The sequence below is a fragment of the Gadus morhua genome, chromosome 11 (assembly GCF_902167405.1).
Source record: "Gadus morhua chromosome 11, gadMor3.0, whole genome shotgun sequence".
In the NCBI taxonomy this organism is placed as follows: domain Eukaryota; kingdom Metazoa; phylum Chordata; class Actinopteri; order Gadiformes; family Gadidae; genus Gadus; species Gadus morhua.
Window position 1 is genome coordinate 1784041 of NC_044058.1, and position 16621 is coordinate 1800661.

Sequence of the window (16621 nt, forward strand, 5' to 3'; positions counted from 1 at the left end):
TTGGAAAATATCATGCATTTTGAATGTCGAAATAGCACACCACTAACATTTTAGTCCTGTCTCGTCTCGTCAACGAAAACAAAACGTACATTTCGTCATAGTTTTTATTATCAAAGATCTATTTTTAGCTCGTCAACGTCTCGTCTTAGTCATGGAAAAAAGGTTGTTGATGAACATTTTTCATCATATTTTTCGTTAACGAAATTAACACTGACTGGATGACCTGCCACCCAGGATACTCAGATTCCGGCTGCGACTGCTCTGGTTCTAATATTACATAATACATGTGCCAGGCAAGAATCTGATAACCGCTGACACGTTGTCTAGAGCATTTACATTTTTTTTACATTTAGGGCATTTAGCAGACGCTTTTATCCAAAGCGACTTACAATAAGAACATTTGTCATAAGAAGTGCAACAATATATCGCTGTCGGTACAGTAAGGATGTTTATAGAAACAAGTGCAAGTACAACAATCGCTAGGCTAACCAATTCACCGTGTTACAGCAATGATAGCAGCTACCGCAATTGCTACACAGTTAAGTACTATAATACAATACAACAAAATACAATACAATGTACAATGGAGGCCAGAAGGGGGAGGGTGGCTATGCAGAGTCGAGGTGGACGTATAAGTCCACCTCGACTCAAACTTAGAGCACCACTGCCAGCGATGCTCACCAAGGCAGAGGAGGACCTGGAAAAAGAGTGTAAGGCGTACGTTGACAGTGTGATGGCCCAGCTTCCGGCAACAACTTCAAAACTGGACCAAATCAAAGAGGCTCAAAACAAAGATGATACATGCAGACGCCTCAGTGGCCTCATAAAAAGGGGGTGGCCGGATCACAGAAGACAAGTCCACGAACTGTTACTTCCCTATTGCCCAGAGCGGTCAGATCTGCATGTAGCTGAAGGGGTGATTATGAAAGGTGAGAGGCTGCTTATTCCAGACCACATGAGACAGGATGTACTGCAGAAACTTCACCAAGGGCATCAAGGAATCAACAAATGCCTTGCCAGAGCAAGAGAATCGGTCTGGTGGCCAGGTATCACATCACAAATAAAGCAGATGGTGGAACGACGTGACACCTGTGCTATGGAAACCCCAACTCCAGTTCAACCACCTATCACAACAAACTTACCAAGTAGACCATGGCAGAGGGTGGGGGCTGACCTCTTCCAGTGGAGAAATGGAGATTATCTGGTCTTAGTTGACTATTTCTCCAGATATATAGAGGTGTGCAACTTGACCAGCAGCACGTCAGCCAAACAAGTGATTGACAGGTGCAAAGCTGTTTTCGCAAGGTTCGGGTGCCCAGAGGTTCTGATCTCAGATAACGGCCCACAATTCTCCAGCCATGATTTTGCTCCGTTTGCAAGCGACTTTGACATCAAGCATGTGACACGTAGCCCCTGGTAACCACGCAGCAATGGAGAAGCTGAAAGAGCTGTAAAGAACATTAAATTACTTATTGCCAAGGAAGGGGACTTTCACAAGGCTTTGCTGGCATACAGGGCTACGCCCCTCGCCCAAGGGAGCTCCCCGCACAACTCATGATGGGGAGGAGGATCCGGACCCCAGTTCCCATCTCATCTGGACAGCTACAGCCACAGTGGCCAGACCTGCAGTCATGTAGGGAGAAGGATGCATCCCTGAAAACACAGCAACGGCAAGCCTTCGACCGGCGACACCGTGCACAGACTCTACCCACTCGGATTCCTGGGCAGAAGGTTTGGATTATGCAAAGACGCATAATCCAAAGACGCAAGGTACTGTTGTTCACAACGCACACACACCATGCTCTTATGTGGTGGACACACCTAGGGGACAACTGCGCCGCAACTGATCTGATCTGAGGGTGGTGCCGACGTCACGGGTCACCAGGTCAGGGAGAGTAGTTAACCCTCCAAATAGACTGGACATTTAAAAAAAAAAAGAAAATAAAGAATAACAGTGTTTCTTGTTATGTTCTGAATAAGTCAGGCTCTTAGCTGAAAATGCAGTTGTCATGAGTAAGCATGCAACATGTTCTGTTTGAGTTATCATAGGAGCGAATCCCTTAGCTAAAAGGGGGAGATGTAATGGCAGGAGTATGCCAGGGTGTGGCGCTGCGGGACTGTGGGGTCAGTGTGTGTTCAGTAATGTTGAGCTGAAGAAGGTTAATAAAGTTATGGAGATAACAGCACGTTGTTGTTCTTGAGTTGTACAAATAGAGATCAACAATACACCCTTATCAGTTGGCCCCGATTTGACCCACTGAGGCGATTCCCGAACTCTTACGAGAGAGGTGCCGTTTGGCAGAGCAACGTCACACATCTCAGTGTTCACGGATGCTTCTCTGTCGGGCTGGGGAGGAACATGCAAGTTTCACGTAGTGGGCGGCATTTGGCCGCCCCCCGTGACCATGCATATAAACGCATTGGAGCTCCTCACTGTGTTGAAAGTGGTCCAACACTTTGCCCCAATGTTAACGAATCAACACGTAATGATTCGCACGGACAACAAGGCGACAGCAGCATACATAAATCGCCAAGGGGGCGTGCGCTCGGCACAGCTGCTGAGCATAGCGAGACAGCTGTTATGCTGGGCGCACACACACTTGCTCTCCATCAGAGCAGCGCACATCCCCGGTATCCTGAACAGAGGGGCAGACATAATGTCGAGGGGGGGTCCCCAACCAGGAGACTGGGCTCTGCACCACGATCTGATCAATCAGATATGGAGCGAGTTTGGGAAGGCAGAGGTCGACCTACACGCCACACGGGAGAACACACAGTGCGAGCTGTGGTTCTCTCTCAGCGCGAAGGACAATCCCCCACTCGGGGTGGATGTGTTCGCTCACAGACCGTGGCCGAACACACTGTACGCTTTCCCACCCGTCCCTCTGATTCCCCAAGTCTTGGACCGAGTCCAAGAGGAGCAGCTGTCTATGACTCGTGCACCGCAATGCACGAGTGCACCGTGGTTTCCCTGCCTCCAGCGTCTGCTCTCGGGGCCGCCAAGGGAATTCCCTTGGCGACGAGACGCTCTCTCACAGGCAGGGGAGCAATCATAGATTACCCAGAGATCGGCCAGCGCTTGTGGGCCTGGCCGCTGAACGCGAGCGCCCGAACCCGGCTTTTACACCTAAGACTATTACTAGCTCGTTCAGATCGAGAGTAATAACACTCAATAGTTTCTCTCCCCCTCCTCATCAATCTGAGGAGGAGGCGATAGCCCATCTCTTGTGCCCCGTACGCGCGCTTGCCTGTTATGTGAAGCGCACGGAGGCTCTGCGCAAATCTCAACAGTTATTTGTGCATTACAGAGAACATTCCCAGGGCCTCCCCCTGACGAAACAACGGCTGTCGCATTGGCTGTGTGATACTATCACACAGGCTTATGTGTCAGCAGGGGCAGAGCCGCCTGAGACTATCAGAGCTCACTCGACCAGAGGAATATCGTCCTCTGTAGCTCTGCAAAGAGGGATGCCTATGGAGGATATCTGCACAGTAGCCTCCTGGGCTTCCCCATGCTCTTTTATTAGGTTTTACCTAAGAGACATGTCGGGCCTCTCTATGACACACTCAGTTCTAGGTGCTTTGTCAGAGTGAGTGTGATTGTGTGACTATTCCCCTCGCATATTAGACAATGTGAGGAGGAGTCAAATATTCATGCTGAGAGCTCTTGTGTCTTATCAGACACATTTGAGCTGCTCGTTGATGACGTGCCGTTAGACGCATGACGTATGTTATGCTTCGTCTGACGCATGATACTAGCGCATATGTAGCTGTGTTTCTGGTACTGATCGGGACCAATGAGGCATAGACTAAATTGTGCTTCGCCCTTTAACCCAAAAGCGATAGCCTTAAAAGGCAAAGCCTATACGACATAGAACGTTAGTTACGTATTGTAACTCTAGATTCTATGAGTATAGGCGCAGACTTTTAAGTGTCGGCCTCATTGTCCTTTAAATATATGAAGAAAAGCTTTTTATTGGGAGCAGGATGTCCGCCGGCGCCCGCTTATATCTGCGGACTGAGGACGGCGTTGAGGCCCACGCTGTTGGTGGGCGGGGATTACAAATTTTTCAGTGCTACGGCTCACGCCTAGGGATAACCCAATAGCGATAGCCTTGAAAGGCTGCGCCTATACTCATAGAATCTAGAGTTACAATACGTAACTAACGATCTCATAGGTCTCATGGGCTCTACCGGAAGGGGCGTGACTTCGCCACTATACGACAAGAAAGCATGGATCAAAGAGCGCTTGTTTTAGTCAAATCTTCCAAAAATTGTAGTTTCACACTAGAGACGCTAGAGGTCAGCAATACCTGCCGTCACGCAATGACGTCGGTTAGGAAGAGTGGAGTTGAATTAATTTTAAACAATACTGTCTTTTCCTGTGTTCGAAAGGAAGCACCTTTTCATCTCTCCTTGACCCAATGACGTTTTCCTCAAAGGTTAAGGAAAGGAGGCATAAAGGTTAGGAGATTTGACTATTCGTAGAGAGTGGCGAAGTCACGCCCCTTCCGGTAGAGCTCATGGGACCTATGAGATCGAAAAATATGAATGGGTGTCAATGGAGAGAAAATAATTATTTTCTGGTCCCAGTCTTTATATGCCCTGGATTACACATATGTTGTTTGTGGATTTAAATGATAATTTTTCATGCAAAGCAAACTAAAAATTTTCGTGAAGAAGTTTGCTAATTTTAGGTTTTATGTGAGGCCGCTTTGTGAACTACAGCCCTTCGCTGCTCTCGACGCATATGATATACGTCACCACACCCGCACTTGGAACTCGGCACAGAGATGGCGATCTCTCTGTTCCACTTCACCACTTTTTTTCAAGGCGAGGATAAAAGCATAGAAAGAGGTGAAAACCACTATAAGTCGGGGCATGTGGGGAGTTTTAGTTATGCCGATGGGGAGATTGTCGGTCTTGTCCACGCCAGCCGCAGGGAGCGGCGTTACAAGGCATCGGTGAGTAATAATAATAATACATTTTATTTGTAAATAAAATGTTCATAAAAATAATCTCAAGGGTGCTAGGACTCCATTAGCTAAGTAGCCTGCTAGCTAGCCAATTGCAAGTGCTGTAGTGTAGTGTAAATTAAGCTAGATAAGATTGTATGCACCAAGAGTAAATATAGCCAATCGTGTTGTTTTAACAGATATCCCTGCGTGACGATGACAGCATTTTGAGGTCCTCTTGTGAATGCCCATTGGGGGGTTTTAAATGCAGCCATGCAGCCACAATTGCTATTTTTGCAATGCGGGAGCTCAGCGTGACCGACGTTGAGTGTCAGTGGAAGAAGTTCTATCGCCTTATGGGCTTGTCCCGCGCGCACTGAAAATTCAAACTATGCACCTATCAGCGTGGGCACCGCCCACATTTCCCACGGTATCGTGTCTATATAACGCGGTGTATACCGTCGCTCATCCTCCCTTTTCTTTCAGCACTTGTGCTTATCAGCGAGAAATTGAGAACTACTATTAAGAAAATATGAACTTCAACACGGATCTCCCAAGCCGGTGGCAGCGGCTCGGGCGAGGCCGCGGACAAACGGCCCTTTTCCGGGCCACCTGAGAGCGCTCCTGGAGCTAGGTCCTTCTCAGGACTCCTATGCGCCTCCTGTCCCGCCTCCCTGGCACCGGGTGACGGGCACTTGGCGTGCTTTCGGTGCCTCGGCGCAGACCACGCCGCGGCTGCTATGGCGGCCCCCGTCTCCTGTGTCGCCTGCCGGGAGCTGCCTGAAGAGGGGATCCTCTACAGGCATCTCTTCTTTTCCCCTGCGGTGGAACTGGCTGACGCCATCGACCTGTTCAGGGCCGGCCCTTTCGTCGACGATGGCATCATCGACGCCTCCCTGGACGACGTCTTCGGCGACTCGGCGTCCGGTTTTTCCCGCTCTCGGGTTACAACCGCCACCGTCATACAACACGAAGGTCCGCGCCGGATGACCGATCTCTTCCGGGAGATCATGGGTGAGGGGGCGGCCATCAAAGGGATTCCCATGCCGGCCCCGCCTCTTGCCCCCGTATCTGACGATATGCAGGGCGAGTGCTTTCGCACCCCATCTTTTTCCCGGCGGGTTACCCAGTGCCCCTTGTTCCCGCCTTTGCAGCACTTGTTTATTGCTGCAGGTGAGGACCCTTCGACCCTGAAGGCTCCGGTAAGATCCTACACGGATTTCACCAACGTGGAGGGGTGGGCCGATACTCAGGCGAGGGGGATCCCTCGCCTGGAGCCTCCCCTGGCAGCACTTCTCTGTCCGGGCGCCGGATGGCTCCCTAACGAAAAGCCGCTGCCCCCCGACCGCCTCCAGAAGCAGATTGTCGGCCTAACGGACAGGGTGTTCGTTTGTGCCTCTCAATCCGCGGCGGCGGTCAACAACATCGCCCTGCTCTCCTCTGCCATGGTCTCCTTGTCGGCTGACAGGGAGGCCTACGGCCCGGAGGAAGCCGCGAGATGGCTGGCGGTTTCCCGCTTTTCCAGCGCCATCCTCCAGCTATGCCAGCCGATAGCCGTTTCGGCCGGCCGGCATATGGCGTGGGCTACGATGATTCAAAGGGTCATATGGCTCTCCCACACTGCGGTGCCGGAATGAGAGCGGGCCAGCCTCGTCCAGGGTCCACTAGCGCCGGATGGCCTATTTGGTCCCAGGTTCTCCGAGGTGCTCGCGCACCAGCAGTCAGTCCGTGAGAATCGTTCCCGGTTCGGGGCGATTCTCACGGGCTCCTCCCGCCAGGGCCACCTGAGAGCGCAGGCTGGGAGGAAGCGGGGTCTAGGCCGGTCGCAGCGTTCCAGGGGGGCGCCTCCGACTACAGCCCCGGTGCAGCAGCCGCAGCCGCAGCTGCCGCGCACGGGGAGAGCAGCAGCGCCACGGACCGGGAAGTTCCGGACGCTTGCTCCTACTTTTTCTTTCCCTATTAAAGAAAATAGTAAAGACCGTTCGGCCGAACGGCAGTACATGGTACCTAGAGAGCGATATTCCTCAGGCCACCTGCCTCCTACGCTTGTGGTGCGCTCCTCCATGTTGCCTCTTTCCCCCCCTCAGCCCGGTGGCCGTAGGGTGGCGGTCGGACGGCGTGTTCACATGGCCTCTGGTTCACCTGCTTCTAAGAAGCGGCGTCCCTTGGAGCCTCGCGGACGGATCAGAGACTCGTTGCACGAGCCCGTGGATACGGCCGCTTGTACCGGTCTCCTGGTTCCCCACATTATAGGTGAGGAGACTGGTCCGCGCGCTGTGGCTACAGCCTGCGGACAGCGCATGCGCACAGGTGCTGTGGCCGGACGGCTCGCTCCCTGTTCAGCGGGCACGAGCGCGACGTCTAGACAGCTCGTTGTTTTTACAGCGGCTAGTTCTGTTACGTCTCCTACGCTCGCTGAGCCTCCTCCCTTTCATGGGAAGCCCCCCTTGGTTCACACGCAGTGTGGAGGCGGTAGGGGCAGAGGAATACGGGTTATTCCTGGACGGTCTTCCTCAGCTGTCGGCTCACCCTCTCTCCGACCGCTATGCGTGTTGGCAAGAGCGGTGCGTTCTGCCATCGTGGTTGGACACCACGTTGAGATGGGGCCATCCCATACAGTTCAAGCGTCGTCCCCCACCCTTTATGGGGTTGGTGGAGACCACGCTACGGGACCCGGCTGCGAGCACGGCTCTAGCAGCAGAGGTGGCACGTCTCTTGGTAAAGGGGGCCATCACTGTCGTTCCCCCCTACGAGTCTCACCTAGGGTTTTATTCCCGCTACTTCCTGGTTTCCAAGAAGTCAGGGGAAAAGAGACCTATTCTGGATCTTCGCGTGTTCAACAGATTCGTTGCCACGAGGAAGTTCAGAATGCTCAATGTCGGAGCGTTGTTCCGGTGTGTGAGAGAGGGCGATTGGTTCACATCCCTGGATCTCAAGGATGCTTACTTCCACGTACCTGTTCGGCAGGCGCACAGGAAGTTTCTCCGCTTTGCCTTTATGGGGATGGCGTACGAGTACCAGTGTCTGCCGTTCGGCTATTCCCTGGCTCCGCGCACCTTCTCGAAGTGTGTGGAGACGGCGTTGGAACCGCTCAGGCGTCAGGGAAAGAGGATTCTCTTCTACCTGCTTATGACCTGCTTATTCTGAGCAACTCAGAAGAGACCGCGAGAAGGGACACCATGTTGGTGATAAACCATCTCTCCTTCCTGGGTTTTGCCATCAACTGGGAGAAGAGCTCACCGCTCCCCAGCCGGCAGACAGTCTACTTGGGGCTTTCCCTAGACTCAGCCACCATGACTGCGATGCTTTCGCCTCCTCGGCGAGACGCCATCCTGTCGGCGCTCTCCCGTTTTCACGTTCGCAGAAACGTGACCGCACTGTCCACCATGCGCCTGTTAGGGCTGATGGCAGCTGCCCACCCCGTGGTCCCCCTGGGTTTTGCTTTTTATGCGCAGACTCCAGCGGTGGTTTGCTCGCCAACGGTTGGACCCCAGGCGACACAAGCTCAGGGTGCTCCTCGTTCCCCGTTCGGTGTCGCCAGACCTGGAATATTGGAAGGGACCCTCCGCCCTTCTCAGGGGTGTTCCCCTGGGCAGGGTGGCGTCCTACGTAGTGGTCTTCACGGACGCCTCGTTGACGGGTTGGGGAGGAACGTGCCTCTCTCACTCGGTCGGAGACGAGTGGCGCACGCGTGTCGGCGGCGGCGTACATCAACAGACAGGGGGGAGTCCGCTCCCCTGCTCTCCACCGAAAGGCGGTCGAGCTCTGGCTTTGGGCTCATCAGTATCTCCTCAGTCTGAGAGCCCTGCATATCGCGGGCACCCAGAACTTTTTGGGCGGACCTCATGTCTCGAGGCGGTCCCCGCCGAGACGAGTGGCGGTTAAATCCCGACATTGTCAGACTGATCTGGCAGAGGTTCGGGACAGCGCAGGTGGACCTCTTCGCGTCCAGGGAGAACACGCACTGCAGGTGGTGGTTCTCCCTCAGCCCTCGGGATCTTCCCCCGTTGGGGGTAGATGCGTTGGCACACACACCTTGGCCGCGGGCTCTCTTGTATGCGTTTCCCCCGCTCCAGCTGATCCTTCCTCTTCTGGAACGGGTCAGACAGGAGAGACTGTCCCTGATATTAGTGGCCCCGGAGAACCGTTCAGCTCTGTGGTTTCTAGAGCTGGCCGCACTCTCGCGGTCGGCGCCTTGGCCAGTACCGTTCAGGCCGGATGCGCTTTCACAGGCCCACGGGACGGTGCACCACCCGCCCGATGTCTCGGGACGGCTGTTGGTTTGGCTCCTGAGAGGTTGATCCTGCAGGGCAAAGGTTTGCCTAAGACAGTTATCAACACTATTCAGAGTGCTCGTGCGCCTTCTACTTCTTCCCTCTATGCGGCGAAGTGGTGCGCCTTCTCTAATTGGTGTGAGACGAACCACGCTGTCCCATCTCAATGCGAGGTGGGAAGCGTGCTTTCGTTTCTGCAAAACTTATTGGAAAAAGGTTTGGCCTTCTCCACTATCAAGGTCTATGCGGCAGCTGTTTCGGCTGGCCATGCAGGCTGTGATGGTGGACCGATCTTCAGCCATCCACTGGTCAAGAAATTCTTGCGTGGGGCTAGACGGGTTAGGCCTGTTTCACGCGTGCTTACACCACGCTGGGATCTCCCCACCGTGTTGCGCGGATTGTCCAGGGATCCTTTCGAGCCTCTTTCTCAGGCCCCTTTGGATGCCCTGTCATTTAAGACGGCGCTCTTGTTGGCCTTGGTTTCTGCCAAGCGGGCCGGTGAGCTAACCGCTCTGTCTGTCAGCCCGAGTTGCTTGTTGCTAAACGAGGACAGCTCCTTCGCGTTGCTCAGACCTAATCCTGCGTTCCTCCCGAAGAACATTAATAGTTATTTTCAGTCGAGGGATATTGTGCTTAAGGCTTTTCACCCCCCGCCTCATTCTAGTGAGGCGGAGGCTGAGTTGCATCTCCTGTGCCCGGTTCGGGCGTTGGCTATTGTGGCATACCCCCGGTGCCACGCCCCCTGTTCGGGAGAGTCGAGGCCGGGATATACCGCCGGTAGCCAACAGCCGGCGACAAACCCCGACCTCCCGAGAGCCGCAATCGGGGAAACGAGGTACACCTGGGCGGGAGACACCCAGGTGTTAAAAGGAAGCCACCGGCCGACAGAAAGGGGAGAGTCGAGTGGAAGAGAGGACGACGCAGAGGAACGAGACCCCGTATCGTGAGCCGCACGGCGGACACGTGGACCACGACTCGAGCAACCCCCCGTCCTTGATGTGCAGCGTGCGCTTGTCTGGCTATTCGAAACGAGTGTAATAAACCGCCGTTTGAGGCTTTGGACCCTCACACCCTGCCTGGTCCTTACTTTGAGCCCCTCTCCCGAACCGAGTTGCCACATATGGTGGAGAATGCAGGCATCTCGGTCCACGTACGGCTCCCGGTAAGGACCCCACCCCGGGTTTTGGCAGTGGTTCTTCATTTTTTGTTTTTTTCCTGTGCGGTTCCTCCGTTCGCGGAGGTGAATACCCGCGGACGTCGATGCAGAACCCCGGGACAGCCGCAGGACCAGCCGGCCCGAGAGAACCGGACCCCAGCCTGGCCCTGCTGACGGAGGCGGTGCTCCGCCTGACCCAGCAGGCCACCCGCGACCCGCCAACCACCGCCCCGACGAGCCGGCTCACAAAACTAGGACCCGACGACGACGTCGAGGCCTTCCTAGAGACATTTGAGCAGGTGGCAACCCGGGAGAGGTGGCCAGAGGCCCAGTGGGCCTATATAGTGGCCCCGTTTTTAACCGGTCCCGCCCAGCAGGCGAGTCAGGACCTCAACCCCGGGGACGCGGGCCGGTACACCGCACTGAAGGCGGCCGTCTTGGCCTACTATGGACATAGCCTTGCTGCGAAGGCCCTCAATTTCCATGAGTGGACGTCCGACGTCCGAGGACCCGTACGGACCCAGGTGGCCCACCAATGCCGGCTAGCCCGGAGGTGGATGGTAGACGGAGCGGGACCCAGCCCCGTGGATCGGGTCGTGGTGGACAACACCGTGCGACAGCTGCCCCCCGACGCCCGGAGGGTGCTGGCCCACCACCACCCTGAGACCGTGGACGACCTCGTGCGCCAGCTGGAGAACTGGCAGGTGGCACAACGGCTGGTGGCGGGCCCGAACCCCCGGGACATCCGGAGAGAGACCCCAACCCCGCCGGCGAGGACCCGGCCGTCCACCCCGCCCCGAGAACGAGGGGAACCCGAGACCCGGCGCTGTTACCACTGCGGGCAACGGGGACACCTAATCCGGGACTGTCCCGACCGACAGGACGTCCCCATGCCCTCCGCATGCACCGCCCCGAGAGACCGCCCCACCTGTATGCTGGCGACCTGCTGGACACAGGGCGCCAAGGACTCCCCCACCGTCCCCATCAAGGTGATGCACCAGGACACCCATGCCCTGGTGGACACGGGGAGTGCCGTGACCCTGGTGAGGGCCGACCTCGCCGGGGGCAGACCGGGAAAGGTCTGCCCCCGGCGCCTCGATGCTCAAAAAGAGCATCGAGGCGGACGGGAAGAACTGGGACCAGTTACTCCCCCACGTCCTCTTCGCCATTCGTGTGGTGCCCCAGGCATCCACGGGGTTCTCTCCCTTCGAACTCCTTTACGGGAGGAGACCCCGTGGAATACTGGACCTGGCGAAGGAGGCGTGGGAGAGTCATCCCTCTCCACATAGGACCACCATCGAACATGTGGAGCTCGTCAGGGACCGAATGGCCAAGGTCTGGCCCATAGTCCGAGACCACCTCGCCCGTGCTCAACAGGCCCAAGCGCGCGTGTATAACAGGGGGGCGCGCGTGCGGAACTTCCGACCAGGCGACCGGGTCTTAGTGCTGGTTCCAACCAGCGAATGCAAGTTTCTCGCGAAATGGCAGGGCCCGTACGAGGTGGTAGAGGCCGTGGGGCCCGTCAACTACAAGGTGAGGCAACCCGGGAGACGCAAGCCCACCCAGGTTTATCATGTGAATCTGTTAAAACAGTGGCGGGATGAGGACGACCCTCCCCTACGGGCCCCCATAGCCTTGATGGCTCGGCCCGCGATCCCTGATGTCCCGATGGGGACCGACCTCAGCCCCGCCCAGAGACAAGAACTAGGGGAGCTGGTGCTGCAGAACCGGGACGTGTTCTCGGACGTACCGGGGCGGACCTCGGTGATCTCCCATGAAATCCGGACCGCTCCGGGGGTGACGGTCCGGATCCCGCCCTACCAGGTGCCCGAGTCCCGGCGCAAGGCCATCCGGGCCGAGGTAGAGCGGATGCTGAAACTGGGGGTAATTGAGGAATCCCGTAGCGCCTGGGCTAGCCCTATCGTGCTGGTGCCCAAACCGGACGGGACCCACAGGTTCTGTAATGACTTCCGCCGGCTAAATGAAGTGTCTGACTTTGACTCCTACCCCATGCCTAGAGTTGACGAGCTGATCGAGCGGCTGGGACCGGCCCGGTACCTGTCCACGCTGGACCTAACCAAGGGGTACTGGCAGGTCCCCCTGGCACCGTCGTCCCGGGAGAAGACGGCCTTCGCGACGCCGGGGGGCCTGTTCCAGTACACCGTCCTGCCCTTTGGTGTCCACGGGGCCCCCGCTACGTTCCAGTGGACGATGGACCAGGTCCTAAGGCCTCACAGCAGTTACGCAGCAGCCTATATCGATGACATAATCATCCATAGTGCCAGTTGGGACGAACACGTCAAGCACGTGCGGGCCGTGCTCAACGGCCTACGGGCGGCCGGGCTTACCGCCAACCCTGCAAAGTGCAGGTTGGGGCGGGAGGAGACGGCCTATTTGGGGTACCGGGTGGGGAGGGGGAACGTGCGGCCCCAGGAGGACAAGGTGGCAGCTATCCGGGAGTGGCCTCAACCCCGGACCAAGAAGCAGGTGAGATCGTTCCTGGGGCTGGTGGGGTATTACCAACGCTTTATCCCGGTGTATGCCACCCTAGCCTGCCCCTTGAACGATCTCACCCGGAAGGCCCTCCCGGATAGGGTCCAGTGGACGGAGGCAGCGACGAGGGCCTTCGAGGACCTACGGGGCCTTATGTAAGGAGCCGCTACTGGTCACCCCTGATTTTAACCTCCCCTTCACCCTCCAAACAGACGCGTCCGAGGTGGGACTAGGTGGGGTCCTGTCCCAGGTCCGGAACGGAGAGGAGCATCCGGTGACCTATCTCAGCGGGAAGCTCCTCCCCCACGAGCGGAACTACAGCACGGTAGAGAAGGAGGCGCTGGCCATTAAGTGGGCCGTCACTAAACTAACATACTATCTCCTAGGACACCAGTTCGTCCTGGTGACGGACCACGCCCCACTGAAGTGGATGGCCACCGCCAAGGACACGAATGCGCGGATAACAAGGTGGTTCCTGTCCCTCCAGCCCTTCTCCTTCACCGTGGAGCATAGGCCGGGGCGGGAACACACCAACGCCGACGCTCTTTCCCGCCGAGATGCGTGCGGGGGCTGGGCCCCACGCACGGAGGGGCATAGGCAAAGGGGGGGAGTGTGTGGCATTCCCCCGGTGCCACGCCCCCTGTTCGGGAGAGTCGAGGCCGGGATATACCGCTGGTGGCCAACAGCCGGCGACCAACCCCGACCTCCCGAGAGCCGCAATCGGGGAAACGAGGTACACCTGGGCGGGAGACACCCAGGTGTTAAAAGGAAGCCACCGGCCGACAGAAAGGGGAGAGTCGAGTGGAAGAGAGGACGACGCAGAGGAACGAGACCCCGTATCGTGAGCCGCACGGCGGACACGTGGACCACGACTCGAGCAACCCCCCGTCCTTGATGTGCAGCGTGCGCTTGTCTGGCTATTCGAAACGAGTGTAATAAACCGCCGTTTGAGGCTTTGGACCCTCACACCCTGCCTGGTCCTTACTTTGAGCCCCTCTCCCGAACCGAGTTGCCACACTATGTACGTGAATCGCTCGGCCGCGTTCCGCTCCACACAACAGTTGTTTGTGTGTTATAGCGACGCTAGCAGGGGCCGCGCTCTCTCTAAGCAGAGGTTTTCTCGCTGGGTATGTGAGGGTGTTTGCTTAGCCTACTCTCGGCAGGGCTTGGCACCACCGTTGGGCGTTAAAGCTCACTCCACACGGAGCGTGGCCGCTTCGACGGCTCTACTCAAGGGCGTTTCGGTGGAAGAAATCTGCGCGGCTGCGTCATGGTCTTTCCCCGGCCCCTTTGTCCGCTTTTACATGTTAGACATGTCCAGGGGCTCACTCGGCAACTCTGTGCTGGAGTCCGGGACCCCTTTTACGGCTTAAGAATATAGACATGTTCTACATGTTCTATTCCTTGGCTTTTTGAGTCTTAATGTGCTCTGGTGACTTAGGTCGTTTTGACTGGGGTCCAGCAGGAGTACATTGATCGGGCTCCGCTCGCAGCTTCACCTTAGCCCATAAGGCGAAGCCTAGAGGGCGTAGCCTACATGAAATAGAACGATAGTTATGTTATTATAACTCTAGTTCTATGATTGTAGGCGTAGCCGTCTAGTTTCCCACCTGCTGTACCCTCCAAATGCTGAAAGAAAAGCATGGAGGATGAGCGACGGTATACACCGCGTTATATAGACACGATACCGTGGGAAATGTGTGCGGTGCCCACGCTGATAGGTGCATAGTTTCAATTTTCAGCGCGCGCAGGCGCGCGCACGGGACAAGCCCATAAGGCGAAGCCTAGACGGCTACGCCTACAATCATAGAACTAGAGTTATAATAACATAACTACCGACTTCCACCCCCAAAGTCACACCGCCGGTGTCGGAGCTGTACCCCCAGGTGGAGGACACCTACAATCCTCTGGCCAGAGATATCAGCATGGAGGATGTGGCCTGGTTCAGGTCAGCGCTCCAGGGTACGCAGTGCGGGATGGTGAGGGAGTTCAAAGGGGGGGCTAGAGAGTCTCCTTGCTGCATTCGAGCTCACTGAGGAGCATCGTCTGGCCATCCAGACAGCCACCGTGGGGCAACGGACAAATCCTCAATGGCAGCGGCACAGACGGGACGATTAACAGCGAGCAATTTTGGAGCTGTTCTTTCACGGCGGTCTGCTTCTACCTGTACATCCCTCATGAAGAGGCTGCTTGGGGGACAGAATTTGGATGGTGGGCTCTCTGTGAACTGGGGGGTTATGAATGAGCAAGAGGGGGGGAAAGCCTTTCAACAGGCTTGTCAGGTGGAGGTGCTTGACTGTGGACTCTCTGTGAGCAAATCAGGCATCCTGGGAGCGTCACCTGACGATTTTGTTGGACCATCAGCCCTACTTGAGGTGAAGTGCCCGTACAGCCAGCGCAACTCCACCATCGCTGAAGCTGTCGAGGTCCCATCTTTTTGTCTGTTTGTGGAGGAGCAGGGTTATGCCCTCAAGAAAACCCATGCGTACTGGCACCAGGTCCAAGGTCAGCTCCACCAAACTGATCGGGACCTGTCCTACTTTGTGGGGACAACACCTCGTCGTTCTGGAGGAGTTCTACCGGCAGCACATCCTCCCAGTGTTGATCAGTAGAGAGGACTGAATCTGTAAATAATATGTAAATAGTTCTTTTTATATTCAATCAGTTATTTTGTTCAGTTCATTTTGGGAGACAGTGGATCAGCGTTCACGTCGCGTTTCCTGTCAGTACCTGTAATCAGGGATGCCAATGATCCAGGTAAAAACTAGGTGTTATTTTGGAATATGTGAAAAACTTTGAAAGTGTTATTAACATTTACATTAGGTTATACCAACTAAATCTTGTAACATAAAGTTACCAAGGTGTGAGTTAGTAATTCAGTCAGACTACATTTGTTTGTCATAAAAAAACATTTATTTGCAGGGGAAGGGGAGGGGAATGTTACCAATTGAATAGTTGCACCAAAGGCTCTCGATGGGCTTGTTTGTTTCCTGTGGAGCCAGGCATGTTTGAACCTGCTGCTATTCTGAATGTAATTAGTGTAAACACGTCCTTCTTTATCGTAACATTCTGATTCACTAGGTGCAACAACCCACCTGGTCCGTGTACACTAATTACATTCAGAATAGCGGCAGGTGACACACCTGGCTCCAAAGGAAATAAACTAGCTCACTGAGAGCCTTTCATGCTACTAATCAATTAGTTAACAGAAAGGGTGCTGCTGATTTCCTTAATTAAGGGATTTTGAAGGTTGACCAACGCGCAGCACAGCTGTACAAGCACGTTGGCGGAACTCCTTAGGTGGGAGGGGATCATTTGGAGGATTCTAAAATCCTTTATGCGAGCATTGGCCCTTTCAACATGGATGCGATTACGTGCCATTTCCCTGGTTGCCCTCACCTCACTCTCTGTGAATTTTCCATTATTCAGAAAGGGAGGGATATTTACAGAGACACCATCTGGCACAATGTCAGATATCAAGAACCCCTTGTCTGCCAGGACCATATCACCAGCCTCCAGGTGCTCAAGTAGGCCTGACTGCATTGTAATGGCCGTGTCAGAAACAGAGCCTGGGAACAAGGAGCTGCAGTATGTTATCACCCCATTAGGGGTGACACCAATTAGCACTTTAAAGGAGTGCATCCACCTGTAGGCCGAATAGACCATTTTGGCCTTGTCCATCTCCTTTGGAGCAGCAACCTCAATGTCTGTGCAGTCTATAACAATCCTGCAGTTGCTGGCAG